General features: G+C 51.8%; 1 protein-coding gene across 5 annotated transcripts in view; it reads right to left on the bottom strand.

The window, feature by feature from the left end:
- PHACTR3 (phosphatase and actin regulator 3) overlaps nt 1-16,956 on the bottom strand; it is a 219,699-nt gene that overhangs the window by 122,211 nt on the left and 80,532 nt on the right. The gene's annotated exons all lie outside the window — the stretch shown is intronic.

Here is a 16,956-nt window from a genome sequence, read left to right as displayed (position 1 = left end):
ACTAACTCGACCCTCAGAGTGACTGGTGCCCCAAGAGCCTGATGGACAGGTGGCATGCAGGGGTTGAGAAACGGAATCCCTGCTAATTTCTGTCTGATTATAAATTGGCATAATATATTTGCATGTCAATTTTTCCTATCTATCCAGATGAAATTGCCTGACTGAGCGGTTACAATCACCAGAACACACGTTACAGACAGACCAGAAGCCAAGAATGAAGATGAGTGTCCTCGCAGGTGAGCACAGGTGAGTGCTCTTGCTACAGCTGATTTCATTGACAAGCATTTGGAATCAACCTCAGTATCCTGGTGGGCAGGGCCCTGGAGGAGAATATTTTGCTATGCTTCTCCTTAGAACATCAGGCAGCACAGAGAAAGAATGTGGACTGATACAGGATGCTCTATAAGAAATACTGCCAAGTAAGAAAAGGTACCAAATGGCGTGCACAGAATGCCATCATGACTGTGAAAAGCAAGGACATGCACACATGTGTGCATGCATGCTACAGGGTGAGTACATCTTCAAGGAGTCAAACAAGAGGCCAGAAGAGGAGAGTCGGGCAGCCAGTGAAGAGGAGGAGGAGGGGCTCCCCTGTCTCATAACTGATGATGATGGTGATATTGGTGGTGATGATGGTGGTGGTGGTGATGATGGTGCTGATGTTGAAGATATTGGTGGTGATACTGATGATATCAGTAGTGATGTGGATGACGGTGATGGTGGTGATGATGATGATATTAGTGGTGATGGTGGTGATATTGGTAGTGATGATGATGGTGGTGAAGATGATATTGGCGGTGATGATGATGGTGGTGGTGAAGTTGTTGATGGTGGTAATGATGATACTGGTGGTAAAGATGATGGTGGTGATGGTATTGGTGGTGATGGTATCAGTAGTGATGTTGTGGATGATGGTGGTGATGGTGATGATGATGATGATATTGGTGGTGACGGTGATATTGATGGTGACAGTGATATTGGTGGTGATGGTGATATTGGTGGTGATGATGATGATGGGGGTGGTGATGTTGATCATGGTGGTGGTGACGGTGATATTGGTGGTGACGGTGATATTGGTGGTGATGGTGATATTGGTGGTGATGATGATAGTGGTGGTGGTGATAAGGCGGTGACAATGATGATGACAGTGTGCCCCTTCTCCTGCTGCTTCATTTTTTCTTAACAAACACGCAATTTTTCTATTCAAATATTTTTAAAATAAATGTAAGGGGGAACGAGAAAGAAAGAAAACCATTTTCCAGACCAGGCACAAGACCCAGAGCCCATGGTGATTTAAAAGGAGACATACACATAGGAGGCAGGAGGCAGGACAACTAATAGCATAAAGGAATCCCAGGGCTTCACAGGTCACAGGGGGACATGGAGGATCGCCATTTCCTTAGGAGTCAGCAGCTTCTGCTTTTGAAGCTGCTGTTTCAGGATATGTGTCCTGTAGCTCTTGGCCCTGAATCTAGAGGTTGCTACACTGGATGGAGCCCAGGATGTAACATAAGGATGTGCGGACGTCCCCCAGCAAACCACACCCCTGCCCCACGCCTGGTGGCAGATAAAGACAGAGGCTCAGGGTTTGGTGTGTCCATCCTTCCCTGGCTTGGTCTGTGATATTTCCCTGCTCTTGCTCTTGCTAAAAATAAGCAACATCCCTTTCCAGTTATTAATCAAGCAATTTGCTGATGTTTTTATAGCTCAGACATGACCCCTGGACTGATTCTGGCCTTGCAAATTTGGGATCAGCAGGAACACAGGGACATCTGGAACAAACCATGTCTGAATGTAGGTCCCAGGCACTGCTGATCTGCTCTCCACATTCTGTGACTTATGTGACCCAGAGCGTGGCGATTTGATCAAATGGAGACAAAAAAATCACCCAAGATGAACTCGATTAGAGAATTTATTTCTGTGCCAAGTAGTTAAAGAACTAGGACCACAGACTGTTCTGGACCCATTTACATGATAAGCAATTATTAAGTGTCTGCTGAAAACATTCTCTAGGAGAAAATGACCCTACAAAAGTAAGACCAATCAACCCTGAACTTAAAATATGAGTCTTCAGCCCTCCTCTCTAAACTCCTCCAGAAATAAATCTTGCTTTTAAAATTATTTCTTTAACATCTCCACATAGTAAAAAAAAAAAAATTTTTTTAAGCACAGAGAGGGCCGCCTGGGGGGCTCAGTTGGTTAAGCGTCTGACTCTTGATCTCAGCTCAGGTCTTGATCTCAGAGTCGTGAGTTCAAGCCCTGCATTGGGCTTCAAGCTGGGCGTGGAGCCTACTTAAAAATAAATTAAAAAATAAACAAAAATATGCAAAAGCAAAGAGTATAACATATTAAACACATAGAACTGGTAGTTGTCAGTGCCGTTGTTTGGGGCGTATCTGTGGTGACGTACACATACCATGTTCGCAGTGAGGATCCCTGGCAAAGGGATCCTTCCACTCCTTGAAGGAACAACGGGATGGATTTGGTTCGTGCCTTTCCAGGCCAAGACTGCCAGTGCTCGTGCACACTTGCCTGCAGGTGTGTTTGCTCACACACACTCTCTCCTCTCTCCCAGCCACATTCCCACACAGTCTTATCTAGTATGATATTGTTTACATGGGGGGGTAGGTTTGCAAACAAGAGAGCACACTGTACATTTCTTGCACTTGAATTTGTCATAGGAATTTAGTCTGGTGCTTGTAACTACTGCCCAGCATCCCAGGTAAGAACATACCAGATCTGATCTAGCAGGCTCCTCCCATGAGGCTATCTGGGTTGTTTTCATGACTTATTACTACCCACAATGGCCTCATCAGAGGGATCCCCCTTGGCCTCCGTGCCATGTCTCCTTGCCTAGAAACAGACACGGGGAAGCACGTTACCAGTTTCCCTCGAGTCTGCCAAACCACCACTTCAAAATGACCACACCAACCTCTACCTGAGATGCCTGACAGCTGTTCCCACACACTTTGGCCAAACTTGACATTGTCAAAGATTTCCATGGCTTGGTCAATCCCTTGGGTGAAAAATGCCCCACTCTTCCTTTCTTCTCCCGTCTTCTCCGTTCCTTTCTTGGCCGGTGCACTACCTAAAACACCCTATGCTCAGTGACCGTTTCCTTGGTCCTCGTGGGTTACTAACCAATCGTTGCCGTCCGAGGCTGGGGAAGCGCCTGGGACTTGCTAACAGTCCCGTGGCTAGGAAACAGCAACCGTCTCCAGCCGAGGCGCCTGTGGACCCATGAACCCCTGCTTGGGATCTGCCAGGGCCTCTGTGCGCAACGACGGGCACGGAGAAGTGGGTCTGAGCCACCGTGACAGACACATACTCTCTCCCTCCTTCCGTGAAGTCATGACACGAATCTGTGACCCATCCGAATTCACTGCTCCTGCCGCCATCAGTAAAAGAGGAGGCTGTCCCACGCTGGGAAGAAAGCGGTAAGGAAGCCGCCCATGCCTGCCACCTCTGTGGAAGGCTCTAGAGAAGGCTCCCAGGCTCCTGTCCACCCCGGGCGTCTCACCTCAACCCTCTGAACCTCAGTTTCACAGCCTGTTATGTGGGACTATATGGCACCCCCAGGGCCTTGCTAAGAACCAAAGGGAACGGAACTCATGAGCGATCTTGGTCACATCACCAGCAAGCTGCCACCAGCGCTCTCCCCTCCCTGCCCAGATGTCTAGATGAAGCGCATCCCCCTCGGGTCCACTCGGAGACTCGTCTCTGGGCTACTGCTGAGACGGTCAGTGTCCATCCGCTTGTCCAGCCGGAGAGCTCGACACTTCCAGCGTCCCGGTGTTGACTCAGGCAAAGCAAGAGTGAGCTGGGAAGAAGCTCACCAGCCTGTGAGTCTCCCCAGAGCAGACCCGGGTATCCCGAGAGGCTGCCCTGGGTCCCGCCAAGATGAAGGGGCCCGCTGCTGGCCGGCTCCTCTTCAAGGCTGTCGGCATTCTTCGTGGGCAGCTGCCCAGACAGCCGGCAGGGCTGACCCAGTCCGGGGGAACCTCCTTAGTATTCGCCAAGTTGCCCAGCTTCCTCGGCACAGCGGGCTGGTGTACGAATGCCCCCCACGAACACACACACTCCACTGGGTGCGGGGAGCAGCGCGCCCAAGTGGGGACGAGGACACGCTTGCCTGGGGCAGACCCGGCGCGCTTAGCCGCCGCGGACACTGTGCGGGTCCCACCGCGTCCGGAGGAGGCGGCCCAGGCCTGACTCCGATCCACTCCCATTCTTGGCCCCTGTCACAGACTCCTGCGAGCGCCCTCCGCAAGGCTGGCTCTCCCCGCCGGCCGCTGACGGATGCCCTGTGTGCAGCCATGCATCTGCGTCACCAGACCGCTCTTGTCACTGGCGGCCAGCCGCTGTCGTTCTGACACTCGGGGAACCCATAAGTGCTCTCCGCTTTGACCTCCATGTCATTTTACTTTGCACTAGCACCAAAGACCATAGAGCATGTCTCTTGGCATGTGACCTTCCAAATACAGGCTCCTCCCGCTATTGAAAATAGAACATTCCTATGAAACCTTTCATAAGCCAAAATAACATAAGCAAAGAAGGAACTGCCATGAATTTATATGGAAAATAAATTTTTTTAGCCATTCCAGTCCCCAAAAATAACCTCTCTTGGGTTTTTCTGATACCTGAGGCCACATCTCAATAACAGATGCGCAAAATACATTGAGATAAAGCCCAGAGGCCCCCAGGCATGGCTCAGACTCTGGGGGCTGGAGGCTGAGAGGCTGCGTGGGTCTCCTGGGGCAGGAGCTGGGGGCGCCGTCCTCACTGCCTGGGGCGGGGGTGGGGGCAGAGGGGGGAGGTGGGCTTTCCTCTGTGACAGCTCGTGGGCTCTCTGCCCCGCCCACGCTGAGTACATTTATAAAAATCATCTTTGGATTTCTTCTGCTTAGGGCTTAGCAAAAACGGGTACTAACTAGGTGTTTTATAAAAGCAAAGTGACCTCAGGCGTCTGGGCGGCTCCATCGGTGAAGCTTCCACCTTTGGCTCAGGTCATGCTCTCGGGGTCCCAGGATGGAGCCTCACGTCGGGCTCGAGCCCACTTCTCCCTCTCCCTATGCTGCTCCCCTGCTTGTGTGTGCTCCCTCTCTCCCTCTCCCTTTCTCTCTCTCTCTGTCAAATAATTAAATAAATAATCTTTTAAAAAAGAGAGAGAAAAGAAAAGCAAAGTGGTCTAAGACCAGCTTCTGGAAGGCGGGGGATACCTGGAGCCTCATAACACTGTCTGTTGTAATCCCAAACTCATGGAACACACTGGAAAGTGTACAGCAGACAGCTACGGAGCTGGGCTGAGTGCTTTAGCTCATTTAGCCCTCCCGGGAGCAGAGCCAAATACCTCTGTGAGGTAGATACTGGTAGATACTGGTAAATCCCCATTAACTACATAGTCATGGAGTTTAAGGTGTAAAATGAAAACTGCCTGACCCCCAGACCCTCCCTCAATAAGATATTCATGTCACAAAAATAATGTGGGGTGAAAAACACAGACTATAGTAAAACTAATATAACACTGTATGCTAACTCTCCAGGAATTAAAATTTAAAAACTTAATTAAAAAAAAGCACAGAATACAACATAAACAGTATTTTGTGTATGAAATCCCCGTCTGCACACATGAATGGGGAAAACACTGTCACAAGCTCGACCAAGACACCAACGACGTTCACCCCCGGGGAGTGGGATTATGTCTCCTGCAGTTTGTATTTTCACATAAAAGAGATGAGGAGTTGTGGGCGGTGAGCAGCTATGCCATGCACTCTCTGGGACTCAGTTTCCTCATCTGTAATATGGGGATAAATAAAACACCTGCCTCCAAGGGGTGCTGGAAGGCTGAAGGGTTAACTGAGGGAGAGTGCAGAGAAGGGTATGAGACACGCTGCCCAAAACTATTAGTTGCCAACATCAGCAGAATCCATCATCGCCTAACTTCCTCCTCCTCGAGGTCACAGAGACCCACGACAGAATCCTGACCGAGCCAGCAGTGCAGGCCTCCGGCAAGGGACAGTCAAAATCATCACGGGCGGTTGGCCAGATGCTATTTATAGGCCGACGCTAGCTCAGAGCAAGCACAGGCAAGGGCACCCCGGAGCCGAGCCACGTGTGACCTTCTGGATCCTCACCCGCTTCTGTTTATTGTGATTCCGGTCCCGTGGTCCTGCTGGGGAAGCGCCTGCCAGGCCCGGTTTCACACGGCTCGCTCCTGTGCTTGGATACGTGGGACATTCTCCCCACAAGTTCTATGGAGCCAACCAACCCCTCTAACAGAACTGGCTTCTGACACTGAAACAAAGAAACGCATCGGCTACATTGTAGCTTCGCTCACAAGACCACCAGCAAAGTGGAGATCAAAGCTGACTTCCTTAGTTCTGTCCTCGCCTCCACCATCTACACAGCACAAGGCAGTGCTTTGCCCTAAAAGAGCAAATTTCAGTCAAAGACAGGATACTGGGTCACCTGCTGATGAAACTCCTCCTTGGCAGCAAACAAGACCAGCTTTGGTTCTTCACCAACACTCCCCCAGCATCATCTCGATAAAATCACTACGCTCCCTCTAGCAAAGAAGGACTATGTTGAAGGTTGCAAGCATTCCCCAGGTTCGAATCCACCTGTCCCCGTAGGTCTAAAATCCTCCTAATGTTATCGGAGACTCCAGAGACATAAGAGCAGATTGGCTAAAGTTTAAATGAAAAAGAGATATAAACAAGAAACCAGAAAAAAACTGAAAGAGAAATAAGGTATGAGAGGAACCACAGATTTCTCTCTTATGAACACATATATAATACAGGGATAATTAAAGCAATATGGTTTTGTTACAAGAATAGACAGGTGTCAATGAGACAAAATGAAAAGTCCAAACATAGACCTCAACTCACATGGGAATTTAAAATATCTCTAAAGAATTAAAAGGAAAGTCAGAGGAAGAGGGGATTACTTGGTACACGGAGTTACGGCAATCGGCGGTAAATGGGAATAAAAGTAGCTTGATTCTGTCCCTCACATTTTACACGAAAATAAATTCCAGCTTTATCAGAGCTTAAAATACACCAAAAAAAAAAAAATGAAAGCATAAGGAGAATAAAACATTTAAAAAATTATCTCAGGGTGGAGAAGGCCTTTCTAACTATGATATGAAACCCAGATGCCATAAATGAAAGAACATCTTGATAAATTCACCTACATAAAGATGAAAATGTGGGTATGACAAAAATCACTCTAAGCAGTCAAAAGACTAGCATCAAACCGAAGAAAAATACTTGCAACTCGTGTCTCAGGCAAAGAGCTGAATTTCCCTAAGAGACGAGCCCTCAGAAATAGAAAAAGCAAACAAACAAGCGATAAAGAAGTGAGCAGAGCACGAGTCAACCCCACAGACAACCAGGGGACGGTGCCCACGGCAGGCGAGGCCACGGCCAGGACACGCAGGAAGCCACACAGCAGCGTGTGGCCGAGTCCTGCTTTTTTAACCATGACCTCCTGCCCCCAATTTGTTGTCACCTCCTGAACAGGGACCCCATAACAGGGACCCCATAGTGGAAGGAGCCTGTCTCTTGACAGTATCTAACCCAGAGCAGGTCCTCACTTCCTGCATTCCTTCTAGAACCATCCAGCTCATGCCCCAAACCATACAAGCAGCCCCTCTCACGGGGAGGCTGCCAAGGCCGCGGGATGGTATGTCCTCCTGCGCCACAGCAGGTTCAATAAAACTGACTTCATTGGACTGCAGGAGTGCTGCTGGTGGCCTCCGACGACTCGTCTTTGGCAGTATGACTGACTGCAAGTAATTCGTTAAATACTGATTACTAGTAATAGCAGCATCTGCAGCAGAGACCCTTACAGGATACAAAAGGCAGGGGCTCTGCGGACAGTGAACTGAAGACGTTCCCTTTGCCTGAGGATTCCAAATCTGAAACCACCTCGACACGATGCCTCAGCAACCCAACAGGGAAGATTTCCGAGGAGGACAGTGAGGAGAGAGAAGACATTTCTTGCTGGATCTCAGACATATCTGTATGGCCCGTGGCCTCCCCACAACACTTGAGGTCCTGATCCATTCTGCATGTGCGACGGTACCCTGGACAGACAGGCACCTGCTAAAGACCGCCACATGGCAGCACGCAGAGCCAATGACCTGGCGGGTGAGAGAACCAGACAGATCCCCAGCTCAGACACTGAGAGTAGGTTCTGGGCGTCCCAAAGGACCAGAACACATGACGGACTGTGGTGAAGAAGTTGTTCTTGGACTAGGACGGGAAGGGGGAGCCGGACTCAGCCCGGCAACATCCCAGGTCTGCACATGTTGTGGTGCAGGTGGTGTATAGCATGGGTCAAGGTCCTGAGGCCGGAAGGACTGCCATGTTATCAGGAGGCCAGAAGAGCAGGAGGGGCCAGAGCAGGCATGGGGAGGAGTTTGGGTGTTTTTAATCTTACAAGGCATGGAGAGCCCCTGAGAAATTCTGAGCAAGATGGGAACAGGAAAGAGGGAGCTGGAAATACTCCCATAATGAGATTTGAGGTTTAAAAAGATCACTCCCATTACCCAGCAGAAACCCAATTAGATGGGCCTATCAGAGGAAGCAGGGTTGGGTCAGGGTGCAGCTGCATCCCGCAGGACGAGAGATGACAAGGCTGGACGCTGGCGGTCGCTAGAGGCGCCAAGAAGCGTGTGGATTTGAGAGGCACTGGGGGGAATCTGCTGGCTGCAGGGCTGTTGGTGGTGATGTGGGGGGAGGAGGAAAACTGGTGAGGCAGGCTTCTGGCTTTAGCAGCTGGGTAGAGAGCAGGGTCCTCCCCTGGGAACACTGATAAAGGATGAGGGACTGAAGCTTGGGACCACTTCAGGGCCTCAGTTTCCCTTCGAGTCAAGTGGCCAGGCTGGAGCGCCTGTCGGGCTTTCTGTCCTGTTTCACCAGCCAGGTATGGGCTCCACCCGATGCACACAGCAAGCCGATCAGACGCCAGGGGACAGACGTCTCAGAGAGCCTGGGACACCCCTCACTTAAGTGGACCTGAGGGGTGCCCTCACCAAACTCGGGAAGATCCGCGACAAGTGCGGGAAACAGTGCGGGTCTCAACAACTTGGCCAGCCCCGGCTGCCGCCATGCAACTCCGCTGCCTGAGTCTGTCTGACTCCTCTCCCGACGCTGCCCTTCCAGCCACGGGGCCTCCCGGCCCTTCCAGCAGCCGTAACCCTGGGGACCGAGCTCTGCCCTGCTCAAGGTTGGCAGCTCTCTGCCCAGAAGTTAACGTCTTTGCCCTCATCCCTTGCAAACCCACACGGCAAGTCCCCTGGCACGATAAGCCTGCACCCTGCAAAAAGCTGGCTCTCGAGACGTGCATTTAAAAATACCCACGGGATGGTGTGGGTATATATAGAGAGAATGAAGCCAGGCACCTCAGCCCACACACAATGCAAATGTGTGCCTTGAAGAAATCTATGTTGTATCTTAAATAGAGGCCCGAGATCTGAGCGCCGCGAGAAACTGGCGCTCGGAACCATCATGACGGCGCCCGGCCCCAGCCTCTGAGAGCAAGGGCGCCCACCCTTCTCACTCTCCTGCTCCCCAGTCCCGATCGCCTTCGAGAACCTCCAACAACAGAGCTGCCCCCAATCCTGCAGCCGGAGAAAAGAGCGTCATTGTTCCTTATTTACTTATTCGTTCAGAGTTTACTCATTGCCCACATCATGTTTCAAAAAGGAGGCAGAGAGCTTACAAAAATACCAACAGCAGTCTAAAAAAAAAAAAAAGAAAGAAAAGAAAGGGGTAAAACATGTGAAAAAATACATGATTCCATGGTTGTTGCTTTTTTTTAATTTTAAAGTTTTGTTTATTTGACAGAGAGAGCAAGAGAGCATGAGTGGGGGGAACAGCAGAGGGAGAGGGAGAAGCGGGCTCTCTGCTAAGCAGGGACCATGATGTGGGGCTCGATCTCAGGACCCTGGGCTCATGACCTGAGCTGAAAGCAGATGCTTAACTGACTGAGCCACCCAGGGGTCCCCAGATTCCATGGTTACACAAACACATACTAAAGGATTCTGTGCAGAGACAAGAGATTTGAATTGAAGTTGGAGGACAGGCTTCCTAGCAACCCTCGTGAAGAAAGAAACAAGGTCAGTTACAACATTCTCTGCATTGCCCCCAAATAAAGCAAACCATGCTGCCCTGGTACCAAGAGTAACGGCTCCCTTGCTTTCTCACAAATCAGGTGCTTGGGATGAAAAGAAGCGTGCCCCTGATGCTACCCCACCAGAGGGCGGGGGGAGAAGCTTACACAGCCTCAAATGACCCCCGAGCTTCCATCCTGTCCTTTCGCACTTCCCTTACCCTGCCTTCCACTGGAGTCCTCTGAAAACTTAGTAAGAATCTTTCTTGTACCAATTATATGAGATTTTTGTCAGATATGCACACTCAGCAACGTGATAATTCACTGTATGTTTTAAGTCAACTTGCCTTTGCACTTAAATAAATGTATCTATCAAGGAAATTTTACACCTCTGCCCCAATAAAGAAAATCAGAATCACTTTCCAGAATCGTTAAGTGGCCCCAAAACAAATACAGTGGACACAAGTCAGTACAGTCATATTCTGGCATTGGACCCTCCCAGGGCTGTTCTCCGCTTGTCGGAGAATGGAAATCAGCTAGCATTTGGGGTCAAAGACACACCAGCCACAAACTAAAAGTTTCTCCTTGATACTCACAACCAGAAGACTGGAAGAGCATTCAAAGGGGTCAGCCATCTGACCGTCCGATTCCGTGACATCAAAGCCCCATCTGAGTTACACAGAGAACAGTGGGGCTCAAAGGGCATCCGGACCACCACCCACCTGGACAGCAAGTGTAGCCATGGCAACCAGGTAAGGACCTGTCCCAGGTGCCAGTCCCCACCCCCGTCTTCCCTTAAGGCCGAAGAGTCACAGTGCTTCTCTTCGCGTTAAAGAAAGGACCACTCTGTAACACATCGGAAATTTTAAAACAGGTCCCACTTCACAGAGGGTGTGAGATGTGCAGCTAGAAAATCTCTGATACCTGCGGGGGCCACGTCCACATCCTAGGAAACAGGGATCCTGCCGTTAGCCCCAAGAAAGTTCAGTTGCAGTAAAGTTCGTGAGTCTGAATTCATCTGATAACCGCAGACAGGCTTATTCCCTCCCTGGCGAGCACCTGCTGTGTCCTTGCTCTCTCATTAGCTCTGGGGTCCTTTGTTGAAATCTGCTCTGTTCCACATTCTGAAATCTATTACAAAACAACATCATCACCATCACCACCTGCCCCATCACCGCCATCATATCATCACCACCACTATCATCACCATCACCACTGCCATCACCACTGCCATCACCACCACTATATCACCATCATCATCGTCATCATCACCATCACCGTCATCACCACCACCACCACCAGTGTCACAGCAGCTCCCACTGACATAGCAATTACCACCTGCCCAACACTGACCCTGTGTGCAGACCTCTCAGTATCACCATTTAATCCTCCCAAGCAACCCTCGGGACAAGTACTATTGTTGCTTCCACTTTGCAGGATGAGGAGACGGAGGTAATCGGGGAGAACAGAGTTGGCCGATGAGTGGCAGGAATCAGCATCACACGGGAGCAGTTAGGGAGCACCGGAGCAGTTAGGCTCCCAGTCCTCTTCTGCCTGATCCCTAGCACTGAGCTGTCTCGGGGAACCAGACACCTGGCAGGTGTCTGTCACATAGTGTGATGTATTCCTGCCGTGGAGGCCAGCGCCGGACGAAGGCAGAGGAGCAACTCTCATAGAGGAAGAGGCAGGGACAGGGGCTGCCCAGGCGCCTCGCACCACGCTTCCTGTCTGCATTCCCGCCTTCCTTCATGCTTCACGCCTCCCCTCAGAGTGACCGGGGCGCTGCTGCTCTAGGCACCACAGCAGAGGAAAGCGCGAGCAAGGTCCTCACCCCTAGTGATGGACAAATTCTGGTCACTGCAGACACAACACAACAGCAAGCCAAGGCAATATGGATTTTGATAGAGTGTGGGAGTGGGGGACCCCCTTTAAGTAGGGTGCCAAAGAGGGCTGCTCTAGGGAGGCGACATTTAACCTGAGACCCAAAGAATAATGTGCTGAGCAAATGACAAATCAGGGACAAATGGCCCTAATGAAGGAAGGCGGAAACAATCTGAACAAGTTCAAAGTCATGAGAAAAGGCCCCAGTGGCCAGAGAGCTGCGTGCAGTGGGGGGACGCAGCGGACCCACAGGGCGACCACGCGCAGCTCGGCCGCGTCGACTGGCGCATCCTCAGAGCAAACTACACGGCAGCCAGTGTTGCTGTCGCTGTCACAGGTGAGGGAAAGGAGGAACCAGGCCACAAAGCAAGCACAGCGGGAGCCAGGCTTCAAACCCACATGGTCCGGGGCTGGGTCCATGTCCCCAACCCGTGGCCACATGGCCACCACTCCACAGGGATAGAAGGTGACACCCGCAAGGAAGCCTGGATTTTTATCCAAGGACAACAGGGACGGATGACTCTGATCTACACGTTGAGAGCCTCCCCCACTCGGGGCAGAAGGTGGTCCACAGAGGCCAAGAGTGGGGGCAGGGAGCCCACCGGAAGGCTGCGCCGTTGCCCAGGAGCCAAGCGTCAGTGTGTGGAGAACAGCAGCGGAGAAACCAGAAGGCTCACCGTGACCTGGGGACAGAGGTGCAGGTGGTGAGTCAAGATGTCATAAAGCAGCAGGACCTGGACACACGGCAGGATTCAGGGAACTAGGGAAGCTCCCTAGGGAAGGGCCTTGGGACCACGCTGGGCTCCGGGGTCTGTAGTCAAGCAGTTTGCCTCGGGGGCAGAATCCTTCCTCCTCCCGTTCATTCCACATTTAAATGTGTCCCCCAAAGGTATGAGCAGGGCAGGGTGTGATGTGACCGCCACCAGCAGCTCCTAGCCACCAGGAGCCCCCAGCCCAGAGAAGGTATCAGAAGCCTTGGGATTCCTACAGAAGACGTCACAGGGACAAAACAGGGAGCACCTCAGAGACCCCAAACCTTTCCATCACCGAGGGGGGCTGATTTACATAGTTCTTACGACAGTGAGCTCCCCTCTCATCACCAGTCATCGGTGGGGAGTTCCCAGCTCCAGGCACAGCATAGAGGGCCACCATTCCTGTCCCCAGGCCACCCACCAAATGGGGCTGGCAGGACCCACACACAGACCGGCGCCCCAAAGCTGACCCACTACTGAAACACGTGCAACAAGCACGCTCGGGTCCCTGCCGCTTTGTTCTCAAGCAGGAAAGGTCAGCTGTGGCTCACCAGGCAACTGAGGAAAGCCTGTCCCATGAAACAGAGACCGCAATAAACAGACGGGAGAGAGAAACTCCCCAGAAGAAAGAGATGAGTCAGGAGGCAGATTATTTAATTTAAAAATACAAACTCTGAGAATTCTGAGAGAGGAAGCGTGTGCTCAGAGGGAATGGAAAGCCGGCTGTCTCCTCCCCACAGGTCCCGGTGCTGCCTTCTCAAATCACGCGGGACAAACTCCCTCCCTTTCCTTCCAAGGCAGCCATCCCCCACGTCTGTTCTAGAATAAACAGCCGCAGCCCCCGCAGCGTTCTTGCAAACTCCAGTTTGCCGACGTATTTCAGAAAACACAGGATCCTAAAGTGAACCCAACTCTGGCTGAGGGTCAGGCTGGACCCCAAGCTCCCTTATTCTGCACACAGTCCAGCACCTCCCCCAGGCTCTGGCATAGACCTGAGGGTAATGAAGTGATTTCAAGGGGTTCATGGGCCCAGTTTAGAGCATGGTGGGTGACAGGATTCTGATGCCCGCCGACATTTGTAGATCTTGGTGTTTGGACCTCGGCAGGAGGTCGTGTCTAGTTTAAACTAAATGTTTTATGGTCACTGTTTCACAGTTACAAAAGCGATATCAGCATTCTGCTTAGTCTTAACAAAACATTTCCTTTTAAAATAAGTTTAAGTAAAAATAAATAGACTTGAATTAGAAGACAATAGTCACCAAATTAAGCTAAGAGTGGCAGAGAAACGACAAAGGCTGGCAAGGACGCGCGGGTGCGTGTTCAGTCCCTGCCTCCGCGGCGCCCCTGGTGCACAGCGCCAGCCCAGACAGGGGCACCCAGACCCCACTCTCCCCACAAGCCCGTCTCCATCCACCATGCCGGGAGCTCCACCCTCCTGGCAGGAAGGGCAAATCCCGAGGGGCAGCCTCGGCCCCCCCCCCATCCCTCCCTGTCCTGTCCACCAGGGAGGCCAGTCCCACCACATGCACCTGCTGCCACCTCCTTCCCTGGGACCAGTCACAGGCCCCCACCTGGATGCAGCAGAGACCTCTAACTAGTCAGCCCCTTGCTTCTGCACTTGCCTGCTGTCATGCGGAGGCCCGGGTCCCTTAATCCTGAGTTCGAATCTGAGGTCTCTAAGCTTCAAGCCCTCCCACAGCCCCCAGCACACTGGGAGCAAAGACCACAGTTGTGGTAGCATCCACCGTCCTCCCCCACCCCTGGCTCTCTCCTGCCACCACAGCTCCTAGCTACTCCCAGACCCTCTGGCAGGCTCCCACTTGGGTCTTCGCGCTGGCAGGTCCTTTCCCGAAGCCCTTCCACCCATAGCCACATGGCTCCTTCTCCACTGCTTCCAAACCTTGCTCAAACGTCACCTCTGCTGGGATGGCTACCCTGACACTCCATTTGACCCTCCCTGAACTTGGGATTCCCGTGCCTGCCCTTCCTCTCCTGTGCATGTCCCACAGCACTTACCCCTGGCAAGCAGGATGACTCCCTACTGGTCATGGGGACTAGTTATCGTGTGTCTTCCCTCCACCCAACAAGGCAGGCCCTGGGAGGCTGGCAATTGTCTGCTGTGCTCATCGTGTCCCAGCTGGCAGGACAACGCTCGCACACTCTAGGGACCCAAACACGTGGATTCAGCTCAGTGAAGAGGCTGATTCCGCCCAAATCCACTCTTTGCCAGGCCTGGCAGGGAGCTTCATGAATCTAGGCTGGGCACTTGAAGCCCACCAGCACTGACCTCCTCCCGGCTGGCTCGGCTGCCCAAGCCGTCTGTCAAAATACGTATCTGACTCTTGAGTATGTTGGCCGGACTGTGAATGCATTCATCGATTTCTATCATCTAGCCCATTGATTAACCTGTCAAGTTGTTAAGGCAAATGTTGATGGTTCAGGACCTAGAACAGCATTCCTCTAGAGATCCTGGCATGGTCAAACTACCATCATCCTAATGTTTTATGAAATTTCAAACTTACAGAAAGGCAGGGAAACAAAGTACAATGAACAATCGTATATATAACACCCGGACTCTTCCGTCAACATCTTGCATTTCCTTTGTGGTGTGTTTGTGAGTGTGTGTGTGTGTGTGTGTGTGTGTGTGTGTAAATTCCACCAAGAAAGGCATTTTCCTATAGGAAAATACTGGGGTCAGCACTCTTTTCTCTGCAACAATCCAGTCATAAAATATACATCACAGGGATGGTTGCATTCCAATAAAACTTTATTGACAAAACCCGGCAGCAGCCCACAGCCCAGGGAAAAACAACATTTGCCCAGGATGAAACTTTCTCTGAGCAGATCCAGCCATACCCCACATGCATCCTGGAGAGAAGCTGGAACACAGACAGCCTGTGGGATGCGGGACGTGACAGCTGTGAGCTGAGCCATGCATCTGGAGCTCACACTAACTTCTCACTGGGCAGCAGAAGTCTGGAGGTCTGTCTCCACCTTCCGAGGCTGAACTCCACCTGGACAGGGTGAGTAGCCAAGGCCCAGCACAGAGGCAGAGCCCAGAACAGACTGGAAGACTCCCGTCCTGTCCCGTCTCCTCACCACAGCAGGGGGAAGAAAGTGGGTTTATTGGGCTCAGAATGGAGGTTACGAGCAAGTTCCTTAAACCCCTAAGCTTCAGTTTGCCCATCTGTAAGATGGTAGCAATGACAGGACCTGCCTCCCAAGCCCAGGGGAGGACAGGGGGGAAGCGCATGGACTGCTGAGAAGGAGTGGGTGAAATGTTTTATTTCCAAGGATGAAGTTTAACACCAAGTTTCTATTGTGCCATTTGCTTGTAACAGAAGCCATGTGGAAAAAAGAAGTAAGGAGAGGAGGCAGGAGGCAGAAAGGCACGAGAGCTTCTCTCTGAGTGGCCAGGTGGCAATGACTCCCACCCCAGCACCAGCCCGATCTCCACATGCCCAGAAGTGTTTTCCTGTGAGCCCCCAGCTCCGGGCTATGCCTCCCTTCCAGAGGCTGAACTGTCTAGCTGGTACTAACTCCATGCACGTCTTTGTCCCTAGGCAGGTTCTGGAAGGGGCCTCAGCCCTGTGTTTAGGGAATTCTTTTGTTAACAGCTGGGGGCTTAGTTCACAGGGAAACAAGTGAAGTCGGGAGCTTGCACGTCAGGTAGGAACCGGCACGCCGTCAACGCCATCAACCCTAGCTCCAGGAGAGGACGCTGCACCGGTATCAGTAAGACGTCGTGAACTGGGCGCATCACCGCAGCCCAAGGAGCAACTGGAAGCCACCAACTGTGTGTCAGAGTTTCGAGTACGCCACCCACATGCCCACCCCTCCCCAAGCAACTTCGCTCTGAACACACGCGTTGTCCTGACTTAGCCCCTTTACATACACACGGGAAAGCACAGCTGCGTCCTCAGCCCTGTGACCGTTCTTGGTGTGTTATAACATGGTTTTTGAACGTGCAGGGAAGAAGTAAGAACCGTGTAGTGAACAGCCCACGCTGAGCAATCGTTAGTACTTCGCTGCGTGAGCTTCCTGTGTCCGCACGCACGCACCTGCTACAGGCCCTGGCTGCCACACGATGTCTTAGAGGACGCTGAAGTGTGGACACTCCGCCTCTAAGTGGCCCGTCCCCCTAGAGTAATAGGGTCATGTCTAATACCACTAAGAACACCCCCTCATACCCCGAATCCCAGCCCCT

Source organism: Mustela nigripes, chromosome 7, assembly GCF_022355385.1.
Source record: "Mustela nigripes isolate SB6536 chromosome 7, MUSNIG.SB6536, whole genome shotgun sequence".
NCBI classification, from domain to species: Eukaryota; Metazoa; Chordata; class Mammalia; order Carnivora; family Mustelidae; genus Mustela; species Mustela nigripes.
This window is presented reverse-complemented; position numbering and strand designations above follow the sequence as displayed.